The following is a 13,369-nucleotide window of genomic DNA, read 5'->3' on the forward strand; positions in this document are numbered from 1 at the left end:
ATTAAGACAGGGATACGTGATATAAAATATTTTATTGAGATGTATTAAATTTTAAAAAATTAAGACATGGATACGTGATATAAAATGTTTTACTGAGATGTATTAAATTTTTTAAAATTATTAAGACATGGATAGAAATTGTGTGTAAATATTTATTAGGATTTAAAAAAAAATTATTAAGACATGCATACGTGATATAAAATGTTAAAATGTTTTCATGAGCTAATCCAGAACTTTGATTCCAGTAAAGCAACTGGACTTGACGGCATTCCAATGATTGTGCTGAAAAAGCTTCAACTAGAACTTGCTCCCATACGTACAAAACTCTTTAAGCGTTGCCTTAAAGAGAAGTGCTTCCCAACACCCTGGAAAACCTCATTAGTATGCCCTGTATTTAAGAACTCATGTGATAAGTCCTTTCCCTCTCAGTACAGACCAATAAGTCCCAGTGTGTCATGAGTAAGCTGCTGGAATCCATATTAAATAGAGAAGTAGTCAAACACCTCAGAAGAAATAACCTTCTTAGTGACATGCAATATGGTTTCCGTTCTGCCAGATCTACAGCAGATATGCTGTTATATCTCATAGGATAAGCGAATCTCTTGACAAAGGCTCCCTCTCTAGGGCAATTGCTCTTGACATATCAAAGGCCTTCGATAAGGTATGGTATAAGGGCCTACTTCACAAGATTTCCAGTTACGGTATAACTGGAAATGTTTTCTCAATCATAAAATGATTTCTCTCTGATAGAATCATAAGAGTAGTAATTGATGGGCAGAAACCAGAGGCAATCAATATTAATGCAGGAGTCCCTCAAGGGTCCATCCTAGGCCCAATTCTCTTTCTGATATACATCAATGATCTCCCAAAACACATACTTAAATCATTCGTTGATATCTATGCCGATGATACGACCATCTATGGCAACACATCAAAGGATGTAAATGACAAAGTTCTCTCAGATTCTCTCTCCTCTGATCTTGAGTGCGTGGTACAGAGGAGGTGGCTGGTTACTTTTAATGCATCTAAAACCAAGCTCCTATCTTTACATCATCAATGATCTGATCCCCATGTGGCATCACTAGGTATGGGTTGATCTCGTCTAAGGGAAGCTCCATGTTTTGATAAGCTTCTGGGCTGACCTTTATCCCTGACCTGAAATGGAATACGTACATCGTCAGTTTCCAAGATAGCTGGAAAAATGGTAGGATCCTTCTACCGCTATAGAAGATATCTGACCCCTGATGCAATTGTCTATCTGTATAAAAGCCAAGTACGTCCAAGGTTGGAATACTGCTGCCACATCTGGACACGGGCTGCTAAAACAGCCTATCCTGCCTTGACACAGTACAAAATAGTCTTCGTGGCCTAGTGGGTGATGCCCTTTGCGAGCCTCTCTTTGTTTTATCGTTACTACCATGGCAGGTGCTCGTCTGAACTCCAATCTCTGGTCTCCCCTCGCCAATCTTTCACGAAAAACACCCGGCTAGCTGAAACCACTGTCAAAACTTTTCCCACTCCTTGTCTGTGCCAAAATCAAAACGTAGATTCAATGAAAAAAGCTTCTTTCTTTTCTTTCGTCTCTTTTATTTCAATTTTCCTCAGTCAAAGTTCTCAGAAATCAAGGGGCTCCCTATCTGGGGTTAACACTTGAACTCTATATGAGATACATAGATATTTGAATGTTTTATTGATGTTCTTTTTCTTTAATATGTTTTTTGCATATGCAACAACAAATTCCTTCTATGCAAAGAAGCACATACATCACAGGAATGTGGTTGTCTCTATTTAAATTAGTTTTTTTAGGCTGGTGATGGCCCATCCTACCAGATACCAGATTTATTTACCTTTTTTCTATATCGTATGTAAAACCCTGATATTTCATTTTTCCTCGTCTCTGTTTAGCCTAGAAACGTAGCTGTCGTTATCGGAGCCAAAGTATATTGTGTATGAAATGTATAACTGCTGTTCCAAAGACTTGTTACAACATTCAACATTTAACATTTGACAGATCGTCATATATTTACGCATTCCATCGTATTCCATTATATAATAGCAGAACCTGACAACTGCCGTACAAACTGCACTTGTAGTCATCACGGTTTGATAGGAAGCAATCACTATAATTCTGTCCTGATATTGTTGGAGCTATCCTCTTTTAAGCCAGTCTATAAAACCTTTATAATTTATATATTCCTGGGAAATAAACCCGGAAAAAACTCGCTACACTGTGGTTTGGCTCATTTATCCAATTTTCTTTAATTGTTGTTTCGTGATACTTGTATACCATTCTGAGGTATTGATATTGGAAGGTCATAAGACATTGTTTTCCATATGTGTTAGCAGACATGCAACAAAGTTGAATCGGTGCAAAAGAAGAACCACATACTTCACAAGAATGTGGTTTGTCTATTGTATGTGTTATCATACGAATCAACAAAGTTGACTTCCATGTAAAAGAATAACCACATACTTCACAAGAATGTGGATTGTCTCCCAAATTTGTTTTCTATATGATGCAACAAACTTTACTCCTGTGCAAAAGAAGAACCCCGTACTTCACATGAATGTGGTTTGTCTCCTTTATGTGTTATCATATGATGCAACAAATTTGATTTCTGTGCAAAAGAAGAACCACATATTTCACAAGGATGTGGTTTCTCTCCCGTGTGTGTTTTCATATGATGCAACAAATTTGACTTTTCTGCAAAAGAAGAACCACATACTTGACAAGAATATGGTTTGTCTCCCGTGTGTGTTTTCATATGACGCAACAAATTTGAATTCCGTAAAAAAGAAGAACCACATACTTCACAAAGATGTGGTTTATCTCCCGTATGTATTTTCATATGACTCCACAAATTTGACTTCAATGCAAAAGAAAAATCACACACTTTACAAGAATATGGTTTGTCTTTTGTATGAGTTTTGATATGTTTCCACAAAGTAGACTTTTGTGCAAAAGAAGAACCACATACTTCACAAGAATGTGGTTTTTCTCCCGTATGTCTGTTCATATGATCCAACAAAGTTGACTTTTGTGCAAAATAAGAACCACATACTTCACAAGGATGTGGTTTGTCTCCCATATGTGTTGTCATGTGATTCGACAAAGTTGACTTCTGTGCAAAAGAAGAGCCACATACTTCACAAGAATGTGGTTTTTCTCCTGTATGTGTATTCATATGACGCAACAAATGTGACTTCCGTGCAAAAGAATAACCACATACTTCACAAGAATGTGGTTTGTCTCCCATGTTTTTTCGCATGTACTTCCACAAAAATTATATGCAATGGATAGTATGATGAGATACGCTAATAAATCTCGACTTTAGAAAATTTATATGAAGAAATTTTATTATTATAAACTTATTTAAATCAACAATGACGTAAGGTCCTTCTTATCCATTGATGGATTTCTTTTCAGTGTTGCAAATTCTGAAAATATAAAATAAATTTGAAAAATATATTTCATTTGTAAAATTGAATGTATTATTCATTATTTATTATCTTATAAATTTATTTTTTATGAAATTCAAAAGAAATTATTTAATCAATACTGGTTTGTTAACAAAATTAATTTGTTTCTATTTTCAAATATTTAACTAAAAATCTTTACGTTTCTTCATTTTAGAGATGAGGATTGATTATTCATATTATTTGGATTCTTCACAATGCTGTTCTCATCTTAGGTGTCATTTTCACAACGTTTCTGTGTTACCTCCGATTTTATTCAAGTGTATTTTGTCGAACTTGGGAATCTTGAGCACAGAAATCGATACAAAATTCTGATGCTTGTTTGTTTGTTTAACCAGCATATCAACATTATTTAGGTCATTATTTGAGTCATTTAATGCTGTATATAAGGTTTAAAGTTTTCTGATACTTTCGGAGTCGATTTTCGCTGGGTTTATTCAAGTAATGTTTTGGAATATTTTTTTTATTTGATAGCATTTATATTTTATGGTAAGGTTTACTCTTTCTAGGAAATTTAGAATAGTTTTAGGTTTTTTTTCGAACAGTTCTTATAAGTTTGTGGCCTTTTAGTAGTGCTGATTAAATTTTGTGAGATCATAGCAGTCAAGTAAATGGTTTTCCACTGTATAAGGTTTGTGACCTGGTATACATTTGGGAGGTTCTTTACTTTTTAGTATATAAGAATAAGTTTTGTAGGCGTGTCCTATCAGGATACGTGATTAGACTACTTCTTTGCGTAGTTTTCTGGGATTGAATCGTTTTTTTAAGTATAAGTATAATTTGTAAGAGTTTGTTGTTTTTGCAATTGTTCCAGTCATCACAACAACACAAGAGCTACTAAACAATAGGTTCCATTCAAAACTCCTACATAATTTGAAATTCTTTTGTTCAGTGTTGTAGGAAACAGATTGTTACTTTCTTTACATAATATACATTGTGAGAATTGACGCATTGATACTGGCAACATATTTATAGATATTATATATTATTATTGTAGTTGTCAAAGGTAAACGTACCTGCAAAATACAGGTCACATATATAACCCAGATAAAAAAGTTAAAGACAAGAGAGGTCTACAATCAGCCATCAATCAAAATATCACAAGCGTGGCTCCATCTACCAACCTCCTGGTCAACACTCTTTATATTTAGCTGGGTGCACACATATCATCATCAATATCAGTAATAAGATCGATAAGAGAAAAACAGTGTTATTGCAACGTAGAAGGAAATGTCGCTACAGGAGGTGGATGGAGTATGTAGAGCAGTATATTACAATACGAAAGAGTTGACATCAACAGGAAAGCCGGATGAAGAGTCTGACATACTATTGATGGAGATGAGACTATTAACACGTTGTATGACTTCGAGTTATCTCTTATTTGCATCACTTGGATGTCATAGGCGATAATGAGATCCATTTGAAAAGGCTTAGAGTAGGTTTGGAGTTTGAAAGTGGGGAAAAGGAACAGGTGAGAGGGAATTATTCAAGTTGGGTAAGCTCTATATTCTGTTTTTAAAAAAATTCTCTGCCCACTGTGGACTAACCTGGACTCCAATTCCAACTACTTCTACAGCGACAAGGTCAACTACTTCACTCATCAATAAATCACCAGACCGTACCATTTTTCAATGCGGGTGTAAGTTACATACATATGAATGAAGCACATGGTAAAACAACATGTCTTTACACTGCTAAGACAATAGGCAACATTATTGTTGTTAGACCAATAACAATAACTGAGATGAAGACTTCAAATGCACAAGGATTACAACTTCGTGTCATGAATGTGGAGTTACACTACGTTAAAAAGAATGCTTCAAGGCATACCATTTCTTAATGAATAAGGACATATAGGGCTTAACGACATTCTATAAGTGAAAGACAGACATTTTCCTAGGTAAAATTGAGAATATTTCATTTTATTTTCCTATCTTAAAGCATTTTCATGATAAGTAACAGAATTCAATATTTTTGGTTCCAAAATTGACAGAACCGACAAAAGGGTTAAACAAAGAAAAACACTTTTTAGAAAAAAAATTAATAAAAACTGTAATGACTTAAGTTAACAAGATAGAAAATTTGTTAATATTCATACAGACTGCAGCTTAAAGAAAAACGAGATCATTTTTTTCAAGCAGGAATTTATGAATTATACACAGGCGGCAAAAGGAAAGTCCGCACTTGCAATTTTTTTAAAAACTGCAAATTTAAGCTAAATTAATTTTATTAACTTTTAACTCTAGTGTTCACATCAATTTAAGAAATAACTTCAAATTGAGGAGGCAAAAAGAAAGTCCGCACAAGGGAAAACTGTTATTTTAATGTAACTTTGGGACATTAATGCAACACAAATACAATACAATGAATAATATTAATGTAAATATTTAGTAGCATAGCCCTTCTGCAGTTTGACAGCCTGCAATCTTTTTGGAATTCCTGGAATTAGAATGCAGCAATACTCCGGGGAAAGGGCTTCCTACTTTTCTTTAATTTTTGTCCAAAGTTTTCGATATGATTGAGGTCTGGAGATTGTGCAGGCTAATCAAACATGGAATATCATGCTCTTCCAGGAACCTCTTGACATTGTCAACTGTGTAAATGGGAGCATTGTCTTGCATGAAGATGGGAGTATCATCCAAATTTCGGCCAAAGTAGGATAGAGAATGCTCAGTCACCATATTAATGTACTTGGTCGAATTAATTCGACCTTGCAATCGAACTATAGGCCCTGGACCATTGGTACTTATAATGCCCTACACCAACATTGAACCTCCAAAATGTTGCAGCATTGAAACTGAGCATCTAGGATGAAATTCTTCGTCTTTCCTCAGACGGACGTACTGCCTACCATCACTGCCTGACATATTGAACTTGCTTTCGTCGCTAAGAAGCACATTTGACCAATATGAAGAGTCACGATCTTCATTGCATCTGACGAAGTCCAGACGGCACTTTCTGTCCTTTACAGAAATCATTGGCTTGCGTCTTGCTACATATCCACGCAAATTAAATTCCTTTTATCTGTTCTTAACAGTAGAAAGAGACCACTTTTTAACAAGACTGCGCTGTTGTTGGATCTGGGGAGCCGTTTCAAATCTGTTTCTTAGGCTGCAGATCTTGATAGCATTGTCTTTATTGTTAGAAGTAACTCTAGTGCAACCAGATTTAGGGGCATCACACACACTGCCGGTGTTTTGGTGTTTTGCACAGTCTTTTGTGCCATTTTCTCATCACATTTCAATCTGCGACTGATTTCTCGATTGGCATTTGCAGTTTTTTAAAAACTTACAAGAAAGGTGGAGATTAATGAGCTCGATTGGATAAACCAGAAAGGTGGCTATTAATGACCTCCTGACGATCACTAAGAAAAAGTCTTGGCATATGGACTAAATGTTATTATGTATAATCTGAAACAACAACAATTACGATGCTTTGTTGCCTGTTGATTGCCTGTTGGTGACTATTTTAAACTGATGTAGGGGCGATAATTTAAGCTGGTTTTAAGCGAATTTGTTGCTGCGGACTTTCTATTTGCCTCCTCATTTTGAAGTTATTTTTTTAAATAGACGTGAACACTAGAATATTTCAATTACATGTCAAATATGAACAGGTAAAATTATAGAGGAATAAAAGGCGAATCAAATGAGGTATAGGTTGTTTAAACAAACACATTACATTTAGCTTAAATTTGCAGTTTTTGCAAAACTTACCAGTGCGGACTTTCTTTTTGCCGGAATTGCAGTTACGTTGATGTAAATAAAAAAAAAGAATAAAGACAAAAATGAAAAAGAAAAAATGATTTTCGCATATACTAAAAGGGTAAGTGACCTATGGAATACATTTGACACTGATCTTTAATGTTGTACAATGTTTGTTGTTGGTTATTTTGTGTTATAATTGTGTTTTGTTGATTTGAAAAAGAATATGTATATATTTTATACGGATTCTGATTGTTGGACAGTTTCATTATTGTATTTGTTTTGTATTGTAATAATTGTTTTGTTGAATTGTAAAAAAAGATGTGTAATTTGATGAGACGCAAGAGAGCGTTGAAACAAAGAGAGAATGGAAAAAATATATATGCGCATATTTTTTTAAAAGAGAGGAGAGGGATGTCGTATGTTTAAAGTGCACACACACACAAAGCCACACATGAAAACTTGTAGCAAATACATGGAAAGATAGGGTTAGGTTGTCAGTATTGACATCGTCAGTGGCAGAAAGGTTAACTATTTGACGCATGCAATTGTTGAAGATGAGCACACTTGCAAAAAGCAGGTCACATATATAGCCCAGAGAAAAGGCAAAGGAAGAAAAAAGCGTACATTCATCCAGCAATCAACATCGCATATGTATGGCTCAATCCGTCCTAGCTAACAATATCAATAGCATATCTCATAGAATATTGGCCCATTTTAACAGTGATTATATGACTCCAGGACTGACCACAGATATCAACAGTGGATGTTAATTTAAACGTTTTGTAAAAGTAGTCATGTATTTTAATTAGAACCGTCTTAATGTATTTTCTTGTTTTTAATCACATAATTTGGATGGCTAAGAGAGGTGAAATATGAAAGGAACCAACATTTTCCTCTTGTAGCACGTTTCATATACTCTTAGACTAAAATAAAAACCTTATCACTAGGACCAATCATGGTCAGGAGAATTGTTTAATTTGGATTTTTGATTGCATATCTTGTCACTTCTTTCTCTTGTTTTTCCTATGCAGGTTGAGAAAAGAAGGAATTTTTGTTAGTTTTATATGATTATAGGTGAAATATGTCAAGAAATGATCAGCTTTTTTTCATGCTACTCTGAAAGGACGCCCCTTTTAGTAACCGATGAAAGTTGCCCTATATCTAAATCGAATGACTATGAGTTTATCTTCTCTGACCTCAAAATGTGACAATCAAATATCTAAATAGAACTAACAAGCACCTCTCCTTCTTGTTAAATGATCAGCTTTTTCTCATGCTAATCTGAGAAATGATGTCCTTTTGCCAAACGATGAAAGTAAGGTGTCCTATATCTAAATAGAACTAACAAGCACCTCTACTCTACTTATCCTCTTTGATATTGAGGAAGGGGATGAAAAGTTTTCTTGCTTACATCCTACCAGATGATTATCATAGATAACATTTGAAACGTATCCAAACTTCATAACAAACACATGTCTAGAGATCTAAAAGATAGAGACACAGGTCTTTTACTCATAGCCAAAGAAAAATAAAAGTTCACACAAATAACATGATGGGGGTTAACAGCTCCTTACAAAAAGTATATAATAAAATAATAATAATAAATAACAAAAAGAATTAAAAATGAAGCACACAATTCAACACCAAGAAAAATTAATGATGAATCACATTTATTGAAAAAATAAAATAATATCAGTTTTTTTTAAAAACAACTTTCAAAATAAACAACTTTCTAGAAGAGTCTTACCAGCTGAAGTAAATTATGAAAGAAATTAGAGATATAATACTCAGATTTCATTTAAATGCTGCATGTATAATTCAGCTATTCAAAAACACATGTTCTTGTAATATAACGTGCATGGTGCTAATGTGAGAAAATCAGCAGCGGCTGTAGGATAGCTGACTGGTGAAAATATAAGCAGCCACTGTCTGAGCACATATGCAAATAAAGCAAGTGTGCACACTCTGATATCATAGGAAGGAGAAGAGAAAAGGCAGTAAAAAGGACAGCACATGATGAGAAAAGACAGCAATCAGACGCGTTTTGACTCATATGCTGTGAGAGAAAAAATGTGCTGCATGATCGAAAAAGTGGAAACGCAGGCGAGGAAAATGACACATACAAAAAGGGCATTTCTCACAGACATGCACGATGCGGGAGTGATGTTTTTAAACATAGTGATGTACGTTGTTGGAAATTACTGGAATAAATGCTTTTGTATCCACGTAAAAAAAATGTTAAATCTTATTTTAATGTCCTTGATTCACTCTTTTGTTCCTGTGATTGTACCAGACAATGTGTAGGTCCAAGTTTTTTTATGTATGGTTCGAGTGCAAGAGCTACATTACATCTTCATCTCTATAACTGATCAGTGAGATCCAAAACCAAAATCCGAGTGACTTTACCAGGTGCTCTACTACTGAGCCATAAACCCTACAATAACCAGTGAGGGATTAATTCCATTTTTATTTTATTTGTGATAATTGAAATTATTCAGTTATTTTTATACAAAAGCAGTAAATTTTTCATATTGAAAACTATTTCTCTGTACCATTTTTTGAAATATATATTCGTTTTCAGCACCCTTGAAAACTTATAAAAGTCGTCAGTTAGTTCTATTTAGATATTTGATTGTCACATTTTGAGGTCAGAGAAGATAAACTCGTAGTCATTCGATTTAGATATAGGGCAACTTTCATCGGTTACTAAAAGGGGCGTCCTTTCAGAGTAGCATGAAAAAAAGCTGATCATTTCTTGACATATTTCACCTATAATCATATAAAACTAACAAAAATCCCTGCCTCAAGTTTAGGTAGAAATTATTATTTTTATAACAACAGTACTGGCATCTCATGGTTTGAGATTTTCAATATTTGGTTTGTAAGCTGTGAAGATTGCTGCTAACAGTCAACTTCCCTTCTAGCTTACCAAGTAAAAGGCCATTTCTCAGTCAACTTCTGAGCACATGATAAATGCAGTTCATCCACTTATGAAAGCCCATTAATAATAATTCCAATATTTTCATCTATCACAGTTAATGTCCCCCAAAATACGAAATAGTTTAATTTATGTCATCTTTACTTTTCAAAACAGAATTAAAGTTAAAGTGTACTATCACAATCTGTAAATAAACATTCGACAAATGTTATTTTTACAATGTTTGCACAATAAATAACACTCAAGATAAGAACAATAGTCTTAATAATCTAATTAATATTAATAATCATTCCTCATCTAAAAAATTCAGAACCTTTATATTGTAATTTGTTTGAGAATCATAATTATTTTTTAATTTATTAAATCTTTCCAAACCCCCCAAAACCCTTAACAATGACGACTTTTATAAGTTTTCAAGGGTGCTGAAAACGAATATATATTTCAAAAAATTGTACAGAGAAATAGTTTTCAATATGAAAAATTTACTCTTTGAAAAATTGAGGGATAAAATTTAAATATGAATTAAATGTAAAATGAGCACCCACTTTCTGGTCAGTTTTGCCTTTGTTTTTGGCCGAAAAGTATTTTTTGTTTTCTTTTCTGATTTCCTCTTTCAATAAAGACACAAAGACATTAAAGAACAAAATGAAGAATAATATGTATCCATATACGTGCCATTCCTTATGTTACCAGTGACAAACATTTTTGTATGTGCAAGTGCGCTAGTAGTTTTCCAAATATTAAGCAATGTAATTCCTTATGTTATCAGTGGTGGCCAATTCTGTATGTGCAAGTGAATACTTAATTGGCCACAACTGATAACAAACAATTACATTGTTTAATATCTAGATATCTATTTTTGCAGCAAATTTAAATGCGATATTCGTTTTCAGCATACCCGAAAACCTGTTGAAGTTGTACAGTTAAAGATGATTGTTAAGGTGGAAAGTAAATAACAATTTACCAAAACGGCTTTCAGGCAGCCCAACAAAACAAAGAAAAAGTTAATTAGCCCCCCCCCCCCAAGCGAGAGTCCAGTAATAGACCTAGCTTCACGCAATCAAAGCAAGAGACAATGCATCGCGGATAAGTTCTAGAGTCATAATTTCAAAAGTAAAAAAAACATATTTGGGTGTCATCAGCTAGAATCGAAACCAAAACAAAACTGTAACATTCAAAGCCGGTGACGTTACCACTGTACAAACGTAACATGCATATGAACTGATTAAAAATAAACTAAGATGAATTTACAAAATGTATAACGAGTTTTTTTATTCTGACCCTATAGAACTCATGAAAGTGGTGCCAATTTGTAAAAACTGACGGTGGAGTCTACGTGTGTGACTCTGTGTTCACCCGTGCATAATCAGGATCAATTTTTAGGACCAGGGTTGCAGGTGCAGGCATCTCTTGATATTAAAAGTAGTAAAGTATCTGCAGGACCGTTAAAAGTAAATTTAACGAGATCACTGATTAATACAAGATTTCCATCAAGGCTCATCCTCACATGTGGAAAAAATAAAGGAGGTTCCAATGCTTGGAAGAGGGGTGGAGGTCCGAGAAAGTCGGTTCTACCCTGAGGCATTTTTGACTCTGCCATTTTACGTTGTTACGGGGAGAAATGGTGGGTGACTGGTCCTTGGTTATATATTGAACATGCCTTGGTAATATATTGAACATGCCTTGGTAATATATTGAACATGCCTTGGTTATATATTGAACATGCCTTGGTTATATATTGAACATGCCTTGGTTATATATTGAACATGCCTTGGTAATATATTGAACATGCCTTGGTAATATATTGAACATGCCTTGGTAATATATTGAACATGCCTTGGGCCAGGTAGTAGTCATTTGATTGTCATTCGGTCAATGCGACTTCATTCGAGTATTAAAATGAAATGGCATTTATTTACGTGTTAGGAATATTAATTCAAATCGTTCAAACATAAATGTTTTCTTGTAACGAGTGTTCATTATACAGGCTTAGTTAAATGAGGATCTCGTGAGAATAGCATGGAGTTAAGATTACTGATTTTTATGAACAGAGTGGCACACGTGGCTTGAAATGAATGTGAATATTTTCTGAGAGAAAAATAGTCATTAAACCATGTAATCGAAATTTTGGTGATAATTGTTGTCATTAATCCCACATTAAATATTTTTTAATATTAATTTTGTGAAAATATTGAATGAATATTGCTTAGCGTAATGTTCTTGAAATATTAAAAATGTTTTAAATTGTTAATATCTACAATGTTTTATTTTTATATCAAAATGTAAACAGAAATTCATGCATTATTTTTAAGTTAAAAAGACAATAATTTGCGATTTTAGTCATCATATCGGTGTCACTGGCCACATGTATCCATAAAAATAAAATTGAGTTTTTAAAGAAAAGGAAAAAATAAAATCCATTCAATAATTCATATTTTAAAGTTTATTATCCATTTTCATATTAAGTTAAATGAAATGACAAAAAATAAATAAATAAACCACGATAAAATATTTAGTTTAAAATACAAATAACGATTTACTAAACGACGTTTTATTTACTGGATATTTTTCCGGCGTTCACCGGAAGTTATTATCTCCCCTAGTTCGTACGGTAAATAAAAAAAAAACATTGTTGAGAACACAAAAAGAAAAGATAAGAATCGAGAAGTTATAAAAGTCGGAATGGTGAGTCGTATGCGTAAGAAAATGAACAACACAGTTAGAAGTAAGAGGGTCGGGCATGTGGGTAAAGAAAATAAACAAAGTTCGTAGTTAAGATGAAATAATATATACAAAAATAATGTTAAAAATATTTTTTAAAAGTGTCTTTAAGAAGGAGATATATAATGTTTCTTACCGGGGATGACTTAAAACAGCGGACAACTGAACATAAAAGACGAGACATGTGCGACTAGAAAGGATGATGACTACAATTAGGGAACAAAGCACCGGTCAACCTGCCGGTGTCGAGTCAGGGGAAACTCTATAAGAAAAAAATGTCCGGCCAAGGAAGTTAACTGTTGAAGGGACTAAACTAAGAGGCATAATACGTGCAAAATAAACAACTATTTAAAAAAGACAAAAAAAAAATCTTTTATAATTATTGTCATTTATTTATATTTTAAAAATATGTTTCTTTTTTATTGAAAAGACGATTGTATCTTTAAACTTAAGTCTACTGTTTTGTTAAGTAAACTACTCTTAATTAAATAGATTTTGAACTTTGTTTTCATTCAAAGAATAATCGTGT

General features: G+C 33.6%; 1 long non-coding RNA gene across 1 annotated transcript; it reads right to left on the reverse strand.

Moving 5' to 3' along the window:
* Positions 1 to 1,584: 1,584 nt before the first annotated feature.
* On the reverse strand, positions 1,585 to 13,123 carry LOC145270777 (uncharacterized). Its single transcript, XR_013865558.1, has 2 exons — positions 12,977 to 13,123; positions 1,585 to 3,438 (listed from the first exon to the last, which is right to left on the reverse strand). It is a non-coding gene; the product is annotated as an uncharacterized LOC145270777 (long non-coding RNA).
* Positions 13,124 to 13,369: the final 246 nt, after the last annotated feature.

Source organism: Euprymna scolopes, chromosome 46 (assembly GCF_053919585.1).
Source record: "Euprymna scolopes isolate OS-2025 chromosome 46, ASM5391958v1, whole genome shotgun sequence".
Classification (NCBI taxonomy): domain Eukaryota; kingdom Metazoa; phylum Mollusca; class Cephalopoda; order Sepiida; family Sepiolidae; genus Euprymna; species Euprymna scolopes.